At 38.7% G+C, this 13,908-nt stretch overlaps 1 pseudogene; it reads right to left on the bottom strand.

Annotated features, from left to right (window-relative positions):
- Positions 1–228: 228 nt before the first annotated feature.
- On the bottom strand, positions 229–4,370 carry LOC101097976 (annotated as a pseudogene).
- Positions 4,371–13,908: the final 9,538 nt, after the last annotated feature.

Here is a 13,908-nt window from a genome sequence, read left to right as displayed (position 1 = left end):
GGGGCTCGAACCCACAAACTGTGAGATCATGATCTGAGCTGAAGTTGGACACTCAACCGACTGAGCCACCCAGGCGCCCCCGATGGTATTTCTTAGAATGTCCAAATGGGGCGCCTGGGTGGCTCAGTTAAGCGTCTGACTCTTGATTTTGGCTCAGGTCATGATCTCACAATCTGTGGGACTGAGCCCCAGGTTGGGCTCTGTGCTGACAGTGTGGAGCCTGCCTCGGATTCTCTCTGTCCCTCTCTCCCCCTGCCCCTCCCCTACTCATACACGCACTTGTGCTCACACGCTCTCTCTCTTAAAATAAACTTAAAAAAATGTCCAAATGGATGAACCAGCATAATATTTGTATCAATATAAGTGTTAAGAACTGTTTCCTAAATATTTCATGGCATTATTATTTCCTTGGAATCATTACATTACACAAGACTGCCTTGGTCAGACCTAGTTTTATAATAAAATATAGAGTCTTATGTTCTAGACCAAACTAGATGAAACTTCAGCTTGAACCATTTTTTAAATTAGCTGGCATGTAGCATTTCATGGCACAACAAATGACATAAAATGAGTCTTTGGAAAATGCCTCACATCTCTTCAAGGCAGGAATGTCTTTGAAAAGTCATTCTCTTCGGCTGAAATTTGACTTGATTTCGTACTATGGTCTTCATTTTGCGACATTTGTAAAAGACGAACTACCTACAAACTATTTTAGACTTTTCCTGTTGGGAGTGAGGGAGTGGTTACATCTGAGTTAGCAGGTGGGCACATATAAAAGACAAGATGGCCAGTTCATCTCGTGGAACACAAAATCATAAAATTTTAGGGCTGAAATGGGCCTCACAGAACATCTAACCCAAGTACCTCATTTAAAACATGAGAACAAAGAAGCCACCTAGGCCATATGCTTGTGAATTAGAAATGTGGTCATTAATAGAATACAGTAATAGACACTATTTATATAGCTATATAACATATAAAGCTTATATATAGCTAAAATAGTGGATACTATTTCAGTACCTATGATGTAGAAGAGGCATTGAGCTGGCAATCTTGGCTGGTGACTTCCTGCTCAATTACACTAAGAATTGGAACCACGATGTTTTCCAAGTGTTAGCCACTCTTTTCACAAACATATGAAGGATCTAATCTTAGCTGCAATCACCCCATTTAATTTAAAGGGGGGAGGAATTCTGAAAATATTTTTTAAGTCAGAGAGTTTCTTTGAAGTTATATTCAAGACACAATTTTTTTTCCAAGGCACATTTAATTTACTATCAGGAAGGCGATACAAAAGGCCCAAACACAACGGAAGGAAACACACTCCCCCATTAACACCAAGCAGTGTGTGCCTGTTGAATGCCATGGGGACTTAATTTCAGTACCGAAAAAATGCAGTGATTCTCAGCACAGCCAACATCCTTATATAACCTAGTAGTGAAATGAATGTTTATGACACCTCAGTTTCAACCTGAAGTTTCATAGAACACCTTTCTGTCTGCAGTCTTTAATAAGATTATCTACAGCACTAACAACCATTCAAAGAACAAACCATTGATTAAAACCACACTGACTTTAGGCTCAATCAAGTAATATAGAGCTCCAAACTAAATGGCTAAATATATGAACTGCTTATACGGACATCTATTATTTGATTCTCTCATAATATTAAGTTGGTTCTTAGCAAATAAACTCTTTAAAGGCAAAATTCACCTCACTTGGGTTTTGACCCAATAGTTTAACAATCATCATGAAATCCACAGTCTTATGGGCAAAACGGATCTACAGTGTCTCTAGATCACTATGCTCAAGGTTAAGAGCGAGGCATATTCCATTTTTCACATTTTATGGAATTTTATATGTTCAATTCATGATTTTTAATCTAGGTTTACATTCCTCCCAACTGTCTGAAGACACAGGGTGCCGCAGACTTAAGGCTTCTGTTTGTCCGTCTATTTTCTTCAAACAGAAACATTTCTCAAGTGTCCCCATGTTCTAGAAGGGGAATTTTTTGGAGGCGGCCACTTCTTAGGAATAGTCCGACACCGTCAGGCCTCTGAAGCAAACGCTGAAACACAAGGTTCATCTGATAAGTTTTACGTGAACCGTTACAGGCTGGATAGTATAAGAATGCGATTTTTTTTTGGCTCAAAAAGTCTGAGTCGGGGTGTGGAAACGAGTATTTGGCTGTCCTGCCACTGCTTCCTCCCTGGGGGGACTGTCATGGAGGTCTTGACTGGGGAGTATGACTTGTTTACCTACTAGGAGTAAACTTCCAGGCACTCAGTTCATTTGGGGCTTGCTCTGGTTTGCCTTTAGTCTGTTCTGGTTCACCCTTCATTTTTAGGAAAAACAAGCTGATCACTGGGTCCACCATTGTTGATCTCAGTTGGGCAGCACTCTGCTGCTGGACTCGCCCGAGTTAATAGACTTGAGTGCTACATGCTACCTCCTGCTCCTTGCTTGTCAGTCGTATTACAAGGATGTCTTCCCTGTGAGCAGAGTCTTGTTTCTTTAGTTTTTCTTCAGACTCCCTTAACCCCAGTTACCTCACCGGAACTGAGGTCTGTGTGTTCGCCCTCCAGAGCTTGGACATATGCTTCCGATTGGCTCCACTGGAGAATTAACTCATCTCAGGCCGTAACTTTGAAGTGTGTTTCACTCAAACCTTTTTGGGAAGAGATTCCTCGTTGGTCATCTTGAATCCTCTCTAGACAGAGTCCCCACGGGTACCACTGGTCACACAGGCCAAGGCAGCCCTTCCCACTCACCCAGGCCACCAGCCCATGCTACCGCTACCCCTACAATGCCCCTCGCGCCACAGCCCCGGTGCTCCCCTTTATTTGCTAAGATGTAATTGCTGAGAAGGAAGATTATTTATAGTCTTAAGGCTAATAATTGTTATCCTCAAATTTTTCCTGTAGTGGAACTCAAAAATATACTTAGCTATTCTGCTTTTGTCTAAGGATATGGAGAATACAAGGAGTAGAGGAAGCCTGAGTTCACCTAAATAGTATTTGAGGTTCTCTAAGTAAAAATGCTCTGTGGAATATAACTGGCTAAGTTTTCATGACTGGGCTCAGAGGTGGTGGTTGGGGAGGTAACAGGTATTTTAATCAAGAGACATGGTGCCTAGTTTAACACAGTTTACTTCCTTCATCTCATTATTACACTTTGCTTCCTTATAAACTCTTTTGAACACATAGTTTTTGAATGGTGATAACTGATTAAAGCAATTTGGCAATAAATGCTATAATTCAGTGTAATAAGGACATGCATGTCTAGACAAAATAATATCATAAAATGTGTAGAAAAAAAATCATGGCCTTGAATGGGGTTCTGCATAACCAATGCAGCATTTCACACTATCAAACCCTGAATTTTCCACACTGGCAAATGGGAAGTGACATTCATTAAAGTGAATAAAGATTGTCTGGCTAAGTCCTGAAACAACAAGGAAAATTTAGAGGCAATGTCTTGACATGATATGCTGAAACCTGGCTCTATATTTGCAGGTGATTTAAAGCTCTTTCTTTCATAAAGTTCTAACAAAAGTGCTGTCTTTTCTTTTTTCTAGCATGTTCCACAGAGAATATTCCAGTATATAGATTACCAAGGGGAAAAAAATACACACCTGGACTAAATAACAAGACTAATTAAAGGTCAATATACAACCCCAAGCCTCAAATCCTTATTGACCATGTGGACTTGGATATAAACCTTCAACTGCAAATCATAGCAGCTGCTAAGGGAGGAAAAAGCCGGTAAGAATAGAAAAGAAACATACAGGCATACATTTCTGGGAGGCTCTTTCTGGTTTTTAATGCTGGCTGTAGAAAGATCACATGAAGCTACCTGAGTCTGTATGGTGTCTAATTTGTTTTCCTTTCTCTTACAGCTCTGATGAGTCCTTGGGGAATTAGCTCAAATAGCCAATGCCCAAGTGTCTAGAAGATGCTTGGGTAGGACTGCAGTGGTCCAGTCATGCTAGGAAGAGCCCCCTCCCTGGTGAGAAACAGGGGGTTCCATCAGCACTTTGATTCTTGAACTACACGGTAAAGAATTCTCAATAATCAAGGTCATCAGACAGCAGGGGATATGAACTGTCAGACCATTTGAGGAATCCATTCCAATTGATCTGATACCGAAGAGTAAATTTTCCTTCAGAATCAGTTTTCAGTATCTGGGAGTCAGAAAGCAAAGCACTGGGTTTACCCTCTGTAGCATGAGCAGTAAGGGGTATTATTTGTTCAGATCAGCAGACATTCCTATCCATGCAATCTTTCATTCTCCTAACCATTTCTTCTTCTTTTTTTTTTTTAATGTTTATTTATTTTGGGGACAGAGAGAGACAGAGCATGAACGGGGGAGGGGCAGAGAGAGAGGGAGACACAGAATCGGAAACAGGCTCCAGGCTCTGAGCCATCAGCCATCGCGGGGCTCGAACTCACGGACCGTGAGACCGTGACCTGAGCTGAAGTCAGACGCCCAACCGACTGAGCCACCCAGGCGCCCCATCTCCTAACCATTTCTAAAATGGGTATCTACTGTGCCATGAAAAGCATATAGATTAGAAACTGCTTCTTTACATCTTGCAACAGAGAATGATGCAGACTTAGAGTCTTTTTACATCTCTATAGAAACATCAGATAGGTTGAAGCCAAGATGTATTTTTCAAGGGCCACGCTGGGCTCTCTGCACATAGGACAATTCTTTAACACGGCCTCCAGTAAAGCCCCCTGGGTTTCCCCATGAGAAAGATGAACAGGTATGAAGAAAAATCTTAGCAGATTTTTCATGCCATTTGTGAAATTTCAATTTATAAATAAAAATGGACAGTAAATCAAGGAACATCAACAGAAATAAGACACATCCATCAAGTACCTTACCTTACAAGCGTCTAGGGAAAGAGTCAGGGAACACAAACCATGAAAAGCCTGGTAACCATTGATTCAAGGCTTATGTGTTTTTTAGACTCAATTGTATATTGATAAATACAAATATATAAAATCATATATAATAAAATATAAAAATATACAATCTATAAATAAAAATATCTTCCCCTCCAAATAAATATGTAGAGTTCCAGGAAGTAGTCCCAGGAACTCAATCTGCCTTCAGAGCGAGTAGACGTAGGCACCAAATTATATGTATAATTTTCACCTGTGTATCTATGGCATCTATATTCCTCACGGTTATTGCCGGCTACTCCATTCTTCCCTCCTTCCCTTCTCTCCTGCCACCCTTTCTTTCCTTTCTCTCACAGGAGACTCTCCTCATCACCAGAAGAGATGTGTTAGGAAAAACAAAATGGCGAAGAACCAACAGCGCATGTGACAAAACGGAAATGCTTAGTTGCCACCAAATTGCTCTGGGTTAACCCCATCCTCTTTCCACAGGAAACAACTTTTCGGAGTTTGCAAAGGAACAAAATGAAGGGTGTCTAGTCCCATCCTCTCATTTGGGGGACATAGAGAACAAGGGGGTGAAACTGGCTTGCTGAAGTCCCACTGTGCAACTGATGACGAAATCTCCCTGAGAGACAGATTTGATTAAAGGTCTCCAAGAACATTTACTCAATGACAGAAAGTTTAAGAAAAGATGCAATAGTCACGGTCATCATCACATCACCTTTACCTGGAATGAAAAGAAGCAACGGACAAAATATAGATGTTTTCCTGACGTTTTACGTGGAAAGGCCAAAGAGACTAGCTTTATATCACGCGTTAAAACAACAGCAACAATGACCACAAAACAAGAGAGAGTGTAACACTTTTCAGTCTGTGAAAGAGGAGTGTGAAATTACGGTGGGAGGTTTTTCCCTTCCCCCCAAGGACAGACAGCTTGGATTAAGAACTCAGAAAGATTTCTCTTGAAAGATTTTAAGGCCTGAAACACACAAGTGCCAAGGGATGCTGTGAAATTTCTTTTGCTAGCAGCCTTTAAGATTGTATCTTTCAGGGTTGGTTTACATGTAATGTGGCTGTGACCCTGCATTACCCTTCAAAGCCTCTAAGAAGCTACGATTGCATCATTTAGGGTCTGACTTTAAAGCCTGTGCACCTGTGATTACAGTGTATTAAATTCAAAACTTGGAAAGAATTAAGCATTATCCAAGTGTTGAATTTAATGACACCAATTTGCATTTACAAAGCAGCCTCATGATTATTTTGCTTTATATTCAACCTGTCCAGGTGGTAGAAAGGTTCTGCTTCCCTCTTACCCCCCTCCCCGCCCCCCCCCCCCCCCCAATTTGGAAGGGAGGAAAAAAGAGATCCAGGCAGGACAGTGACTCAGTAAAGTCACCTCTGAGTCCCAAGGAGGGGTGGCCTCCAAAGAGTCCCAGTGTGCATACTTTCCACAGTGTATCTGCCTTTGGTTCTTGAGGAATCAGGACTCTAGTCACACCCCTTTATTATAAAAATAAATTATATAGGAAAATGGTTCCTCTTTTATATTTTCTGTAAAGCTTATTTTTATTTCTTTAATTTTTATCTCTTTTAAAGTTATAATTTTTAATAGTGTTTTTCTTTCTGAGGACCACCCAAATCAGAATCTTTTATGCTTGTTGGAAAAAAAAAATAGATTTCCAGGCTCTGCTGATTATGTACCCGATTTGAATCATAGGGGACAGCATCCCCCAAATCTGCATTTTAAACTAATACCCCAGATGCTTCTTATGCATTGTTCTAATTCTTAAGTATTACTTAAATCAATTCTATAGACTTGCCCTAAAAATCACAACTATCTAATTGCTTTCAAAGAGCAACAACGATAACAAAAGTATAAGCTATAATGTTGGAATAAAAACATATCATTAGACAAACAACACGGTAAGCTCTACTAAAAAGAAATTCACAAGAAGAATCCTGCCTAAAATCTTTTTCCTCGTGTGTAAATCCTCTCTTTGCTTCATTTTCACAGGACACATTGATATTTATGAGTCTGTGCGCCATTTCATAGCAAATTAAAGGTAATCATCTGCCTCCTTTCCTGACTCGGTTTTTATGGGATTGACCCTGCATATATTCAATATTCTTCTTATTGTTGGACTCAAATCCTCAAGGAAAATCAACATAAAAGCCTTCACTGTAACCAAGCGAATAACACAAACAACCAGAAAAAAATCCATCAGTGTCTGAGAAAAGTTAAGCTCTGATATGGTTGGTGTATACTTCAAACTTGCCCCACATCCAAATTTCCCAACCTTGACTCAGAAAAGGGGCTTCCGTGCAGTTGCCAACTATTTACAGTTTTCAAATGCTACCTTAAATTTGAGCCTCTCTTTAGTATTCAAGCCCCCTCTTCTCTTTGCAACAAAGCTTAGAACCTGAACAGCCTTGGTGACAGAAGTTTGCCAGCAGAAGTATCATGAATGGGTTTTGACTCCCAGCTGATGAAATTGTGCACAGTATGACCGACAGATGTTTGCTTATGAAGGAGTTACACATGCCTAAAATACCTTTCCATGCATGGTGAGAAAGAAATAGCCATTTCAGATGTACCGTTGCCCCTGGCCACAAGCTCTTTATGTAGAAATGCCATTTTGCACAGCGTAATCTCAAAAGCAGGAACAGGAAGACAGGAGGGTCTCACCAGGGACAGCAAGAGATCTAATGAACAGCAGTCTTGTCTCCTATTAAGTGACAACAAACTTAAAGCTATGCCAGGTAGCCCGGTGCCTGTTTACTTTGTAAGATCAATCTTTCAACATTATCTGTGAGAAATCATAACGCAAGATTATCAGGTGACCAAATCCAAGGAGAATTGGTACCAAAAAGCTATATCTCTTGCCAATTGACATGAGTTACAGGGGACTCACCAGTGGGTCTGTGGACAGACAAGGAGATAACAATAGGAAAATCGTCCGTTCATTTATTGTGGCACTATTTGGTTCTAATTAATTATGAAATACCACAGGCTACTAGTCAGCATGTGACAGCTGGGGTTTTGTCAAAGCAAAGAAATGTCAGTAATTTGAGAAACTGCAATAACTCTGATATTAAATTTTTACAAAGAACCAAAAGGGGAGGGATGCCGGGATATTTTGTAAGATCTTTAAGTAAGCATAATATCGAGTGTGCTTTTAGACTAGAGACGGAGCCAGATGAAAAATCTGATGAAATTATTTTTTTATTAGAGATCAGTCAGAAGATTAGCTCTGAATGTATCACCTTTAACAAGCCAACCGCTGTCGCTGCGCCTCCATGGGCCACTCGTGGGAGGGAATTGGCGTAAGTCCTCTGGACGGCACTAGGGCAACATATACGGAGCCTTCAAAAGATGCATGCCGTAGGACCTCACAATTTAAGTGCTGGAAATTTAATCTAAGCAAATAATTGTAAGTATTAAGTAAAGATGGATTACAGGGTCATTCATAATGGCTCAGTTTGTAAAAGCCAGGAGTGAGAAGCCACACAAGTGTGCTAAAAATGAAACACAGGTCAGACTACGGTACAACCGTTCAAGGGATAATGCACATTTGTAAAGGCAGTGCGGCATGGGACATCCTCAAGATATGTTATTTAATTGTTATTTATGTTATTTAGTGCTTTGGATATATTATTCAAAAAGAAGTCTAACCAAATATTATAATTGGTAGAATCCAAATGCATGTGCAGTAACTGAGCTTTGGTGACTTTCCCAGACCAAGGGTTAATCTTAAGAATGTACCCAGAATGAAGGCTGGGTCTGAGTGTTTCCAGGGAAAAAAAGGCTATATGGGGAAAGTGGTGTCTCTACATGTCCAGGAAGGTTAGGGACAAACTGCTGTTCCAGGGCACTAAATCCCAGCCACAGGAAGCACTATGACAGGTGTCAGAAGTGAGCAAAATGGCTCTGGTATTCCTATACCTATTTCCTTATATTTTATCCTAAATGACAAAGGACATATTATGTTAGGCCAATGATTTCCTAGCTTTTTATTTTAAAAATTTCTTAAAATAAAATAATACATAAACATATACAATATATAGAAATTTATAGAGTTGGTTAAAATGTATGCAGGGGACTTCTAGAAATCTCTAGCAGTGTGGACGACCAAATATCTAGACTGATCATCTTGCTGAAAACAAGTAGAAATTCCTAGACAAAATACTAAAAGTAGTTTATGACTGGAAGGCCAAAACCCAGTGAAAGCAGGAATCTGAAGAGGTAAGGTACATGCTGAAGGCAACAGGGCTTTGAGGGCTTTGATGTCAAAGTGAACTTGAACATGGGCTTTCATGGTCCTATGAAACACACAGGGTGGGAGACAAAGAAAACCAGTGTCCATCCAAGGTCTCTAACATGAGGTCCTATAAAAGGAGGCATGTGAATGGCCTACAGGCTAAGTGTCAGGGAGGACCAGAAATCACATCCCCTCGTGAGACTGAGCGAAAAAAAAAAATCATAAAATAGAGAACATGAAGGGCACAAGTGCTCAGGAAGAAGAGGCAGTAATGAGTAGACTGGCAAGTTTTTTGATGTTATAACTGTCAAGTGCAGCATAAAAAGGCATTATATTTAGTATGTATTTTAAAATGTGGCAAGTGTGAAAACATGAGTAAAATGAGCAACCAACTTACAAAAAAAAAGGCCAAACATTGAAAAAACGCTAAATAAAACTTTCAGGAATTATATGACGTGTCTTCAGAATTAAAAATTTGGTTGCTACGCCTTTTTCCACATAGCTCAGGGAGACTTAGGAAATTTGAAACTAGATCTGTAGAAATTACTGAGAATGAAACACAGAGAGACAGAGAGATGAGAAATATGAAAGATGAGTCATGTAATACGGATAAGAGAGTGAGAGGTCAAACATGTATCTTATTGGAAATCCAGAGGGAGAGGAGAACGGGGGCAGAGGCAACAAGTGGAGATCTAATGGCTATGAGTTTCCCTACTTTTATAGTATTTATGGTATAATTACTCTTTTGTACTTTTTATATCGAATAGCATAAATAAATGAACCTAAAACATGGAAGCAAATTGCTCAACACCAAAGACAAAGAGGTCTTAAAAACATGGGGGTGGGTCCAATTACCTACAAAATGTAACCATTTAACCATGAGTTTACTTCCTCAAATTAACAACAGAAGAGTAACAACAGTGGAGTATCTCCAATGTTCACAGAGAAAGAGATGTCAAACTACATTTGCAGCCTTAATGACATTATCGTTCAAAAACAAACACAAAGGAATATTCAGATAAAGAAAACCTGGAGTCAGCTAGTGAGGCATGGAATTAGAATCTAAGATCAGGGTGCTGGGTGTGCTCATGGCTACCAGGGTATCTTTGCTACCTGACCTTTTCAGTGAATTGCATCCCCACACATATACGTATGCACATGCACATATTACATGCAATATACACATGTATGTGTGTTGTAGAAATAATGAATGTACACTGATAGTCCCAATTCCAATCCATTTCCAGATGATTCTTTCTTGCCCTCTTTCTATAGGTGTATGTCAAACCTGGCTCCCAGCAACACATTTAGTCACTTGTTGGACCCTATCATAGACCTAAATTGTTTCAGAACTGTTTCACCTACATTACAACAAAACCCCAAATTTACTCAAATGGTTCCCAGATTTGTTTATAGTACTTGCCTCACAATCTTGCCCAAGAAAGAGAGTATACAGTCAGATACTGTGTTCATAAATTACTTCAATTAGTGTTTTTTCTCCTTTTGGAATTCATTTAAAATACAATTATGTTCATTTGGTTCAGTCTGCCTTCAGTTTTAGCTTTTCCTATCTTCCCAACCTTGTTGATTTATTTTTTTTGAAACGTAGAACATTAACATGCTTTCAAAAGTAAAACTATATAAAAAGATAAATTCAGAGAAAAGACACTCTTCCCCAAATTTCTTCCTCTTTTTTTTAATGTTTATTTATTTTGAGAGAGAGAGAGAGAGAGAGAGAGAGAGAGAGGGAGAGAGAGCGAGCAGTGCAGGGGCAGAGAGAGAGGAAAAGAGAGAATTCCAAGCAGGTCCTACATTGGCAGTATAGAGCTCCACATGGGGCTCAAACTCACAAATTGTGAGATCATGACTTGAGCTGAAGTCAAGAGTTGGAGGCTTGGCCATCTGAGCCACCCAGGTACCCCTCTTGTTTCCTTTTCTTACACAAGAGTCAGCAGGCTAACTATGGAGGCGTTTTGCTTCTAAAAACTTCAAGACTTAGAGTTAAATAACAGATCAAGATAAAAATTAAAAATATTTATGGAAAAATTGCAATGACGACACTGAATATCATAATATATAGATGCAGCTAAGGTAATACTTAGTGAATGAATTAAGTGTCCATCTTAGGAAGTCAGCATAAGAGCATCAGAATAAAGCAAGCAAGACAGAAGGAAGGAAGTGAGAAGAGATGAGAGGAATAAAACCAACCATACAACGAAGAGTCTTAAGACAGACAAAAGTTATTCTTGAATAGCAAATCAAATTTACAAAACTGTTTAGAAACAAATAGAAAAGAAAAACAGAACATACCATTAAATTATACTCAGAAGGAAAGGATGAAATAAATTCACACATAGCAAAGTAAAAATATAGTAAGAGATGTTATTTTTAGTCACTGTATGCTAATAGACAAATGACTTTTAAAACTTCCCCAAAGGTTGACTCAAGAAGAAATAGAAAGTCTGAAAAGTACTGTATCTATTGAATAGTTGGAATCTTTAAGTAAAAGTATTTCTAAAAGAAAATACTAGGTTGTATTTCTAACAAAAGTTCTAATAAAAATTTTTTTTAAGTTATAAATGTACCCAAATTATACTAAAGGGTAGAAAAACAGAGAATATTTACAAAATAGTTTTGTGTGTGTGTGTGTGTGTGTGTGTGTGTGTGTGTGTGTTTCTTTTGTTTTTGGAAGCTAATTTGATCTTGATGTCAAAACCTGAGACAAGGATTGTACAAAACAGAAAACCACAGTCCACTCTTTCTCATGACCATATGTATTTGGAGACTGTTAATTGCTTCTAGCTTCAAGTCCCCTTTTGCTTCTTTTAGTAACAGATATTCACATTGAACTTCATATAACCTGGGCTCATGGCCACCCAGCCATAGGAAAAATAGTTCTTTTCCCTTGCAGCTATGTGTAGCCATGGGATTAACTTTGGGTGAATGAGATGTGAATGGATCTGAGAAGGGCAATTTCTTGGTCACCTTTCTAAGAGACCTATTCAGGACTCTGTCTGTCTTTCAAGTAGCCTAGAAGGGCTGTAACTTGGAAGCCAAGTACAGAATACATAAATCTGCCCTACCAGCCATGAACACACTAAACTACTCCAGACTATTATCGGAAAGAAAAGTAGATGTCTATCTTATATACGCTGCTGTGTGATGAGTTTCTTTGTTACTGCAGCTTGGTTTCTAGCCTAATAATAGATACAAAATAGATATAAGAATTATAAGTAAACTAGGGCGCCTGGGTGGCTCAGTTGGTTAAGCGTCCGACTTCCACTCAGGTCATGATCTTAAGGTTTGTGAGTCTGAGCCCCACGTCGGGCTCTGTGCTGACAGCTCGGAGCCTGGAGCCTGCTTCAGTTTCTGTGTCTCCTTCTCTCTCTGCCCCTGTCCCGCTCACACTCTCTCAAAAATAAACAAAAAAAAAATTTTTTTTAAATCATTAGTAAACTGAATTCAGCAAAGAATATTAAAAATGACCAAATTGCATTTATCCCATGTGTACAAACAAGGGTGGTTTAACATAAAACAATCTATTAATATGTTATATCACATTAGCAGATCAAAGAAGAAAAACAGCATGATGATCTCCATAATTTCATTAAAAAACATTGGGTAACAATGTTTTGTATAGCTACAAAAATGTAATACCAAACTCAATGTGATACATTAAAAATATTCTTTTTAAGTTAAGAAGGTCACAAAGTGCTCTTAGAACTAACTTCTCTTAAGAGTGGTGTTGGAAGAAGAAGCAGCACAGTAAGGTAAGAAAAGAAATAAAATAATTAGAAAGAAATAAAATTGTCATTATAGACTGATGATAAAATTGTCTATATCAAAAATCCCAAGGAATTACAAATAAAGTATTATAGTTACTAAAAAAGTTTAGGGGCACCTGGGTGGCTCAGTCGGTTAAGTGTCCAACTCTTGATTTTGGTTCAGGTCATGATCTCTCTGGTTCATTGGGGTTGAGCTGTGTTGGGCTCCACGCTGACAGCACAGAGCCTGCTTAGGATTCTCTTTTTCCCTCTCTCTCTTCTCCCCCACTCACTCATGCACACGCATGCTCTTTCTCAAAGAAAAAAAAATATTTAAAAAGATATTACTTTTAATGGTATCAAAATATGTATTTCACAAGAATAAATCTAGCTACTTTCCTACTTTATGGGAAAAATTTTATTAAAAATTTTTAAAGTCTTCCCTACCCACCAAAAGATAAACTCTGTTCAGAGACAGCATGACTTAAAATCATTATGAGGGTAATTCTTAACAAATTGACCTATTGTTTCAATTTCAATCAAAATTCCCATCTAAACCCAATCCGGGATTTCTTTTCATGTATATGGAATAAAATAATAAAATAAACTGATTTTAAAATGTATATGGAGGAACACAGGGTCAAGAATAGCCAATATATTTCTTAAAACAGAGAAAACAAAGAGTGGGGAACTCAAGTTCATGAGGATTCAGGAATTGTTATTAAATATACTAAGACTGGGTGGTTTGAGAGCATACATCTGGGAGACATTGGGTCTATTTCACAGCTGGTGCTGTCGATTAGTGAGTAGAACATGACTTTTTATTAAACGTCATTAGTCATCTAAAAAAAAAACTGAAGTAGATCCTAACCTCACACCATAAACACACATCAATTTGGGGTGGATTAAAAATACAATGGAACACACAATTATAGAACTTTTGGAAGATGACGTAGAAACTATTTTATGACCTGG

Source organism: Felis catus, chromosome B2 (assembly GCF_018350175.1).
Source record: "Felis catus isolate Fca126 chromosome B2, F.catus_Fca126_mat1.0, whole genome shotgun sequence".
NCBI lineage: Eukaryota > Metazoa > Chordata > Mammalia > Carnivora > Felidae > Felis > Felis catus.
Note: the sequence above shows the minus strand (reverse complement) of the source record. Positions and strands in the feature narration are given on the sequence as shown.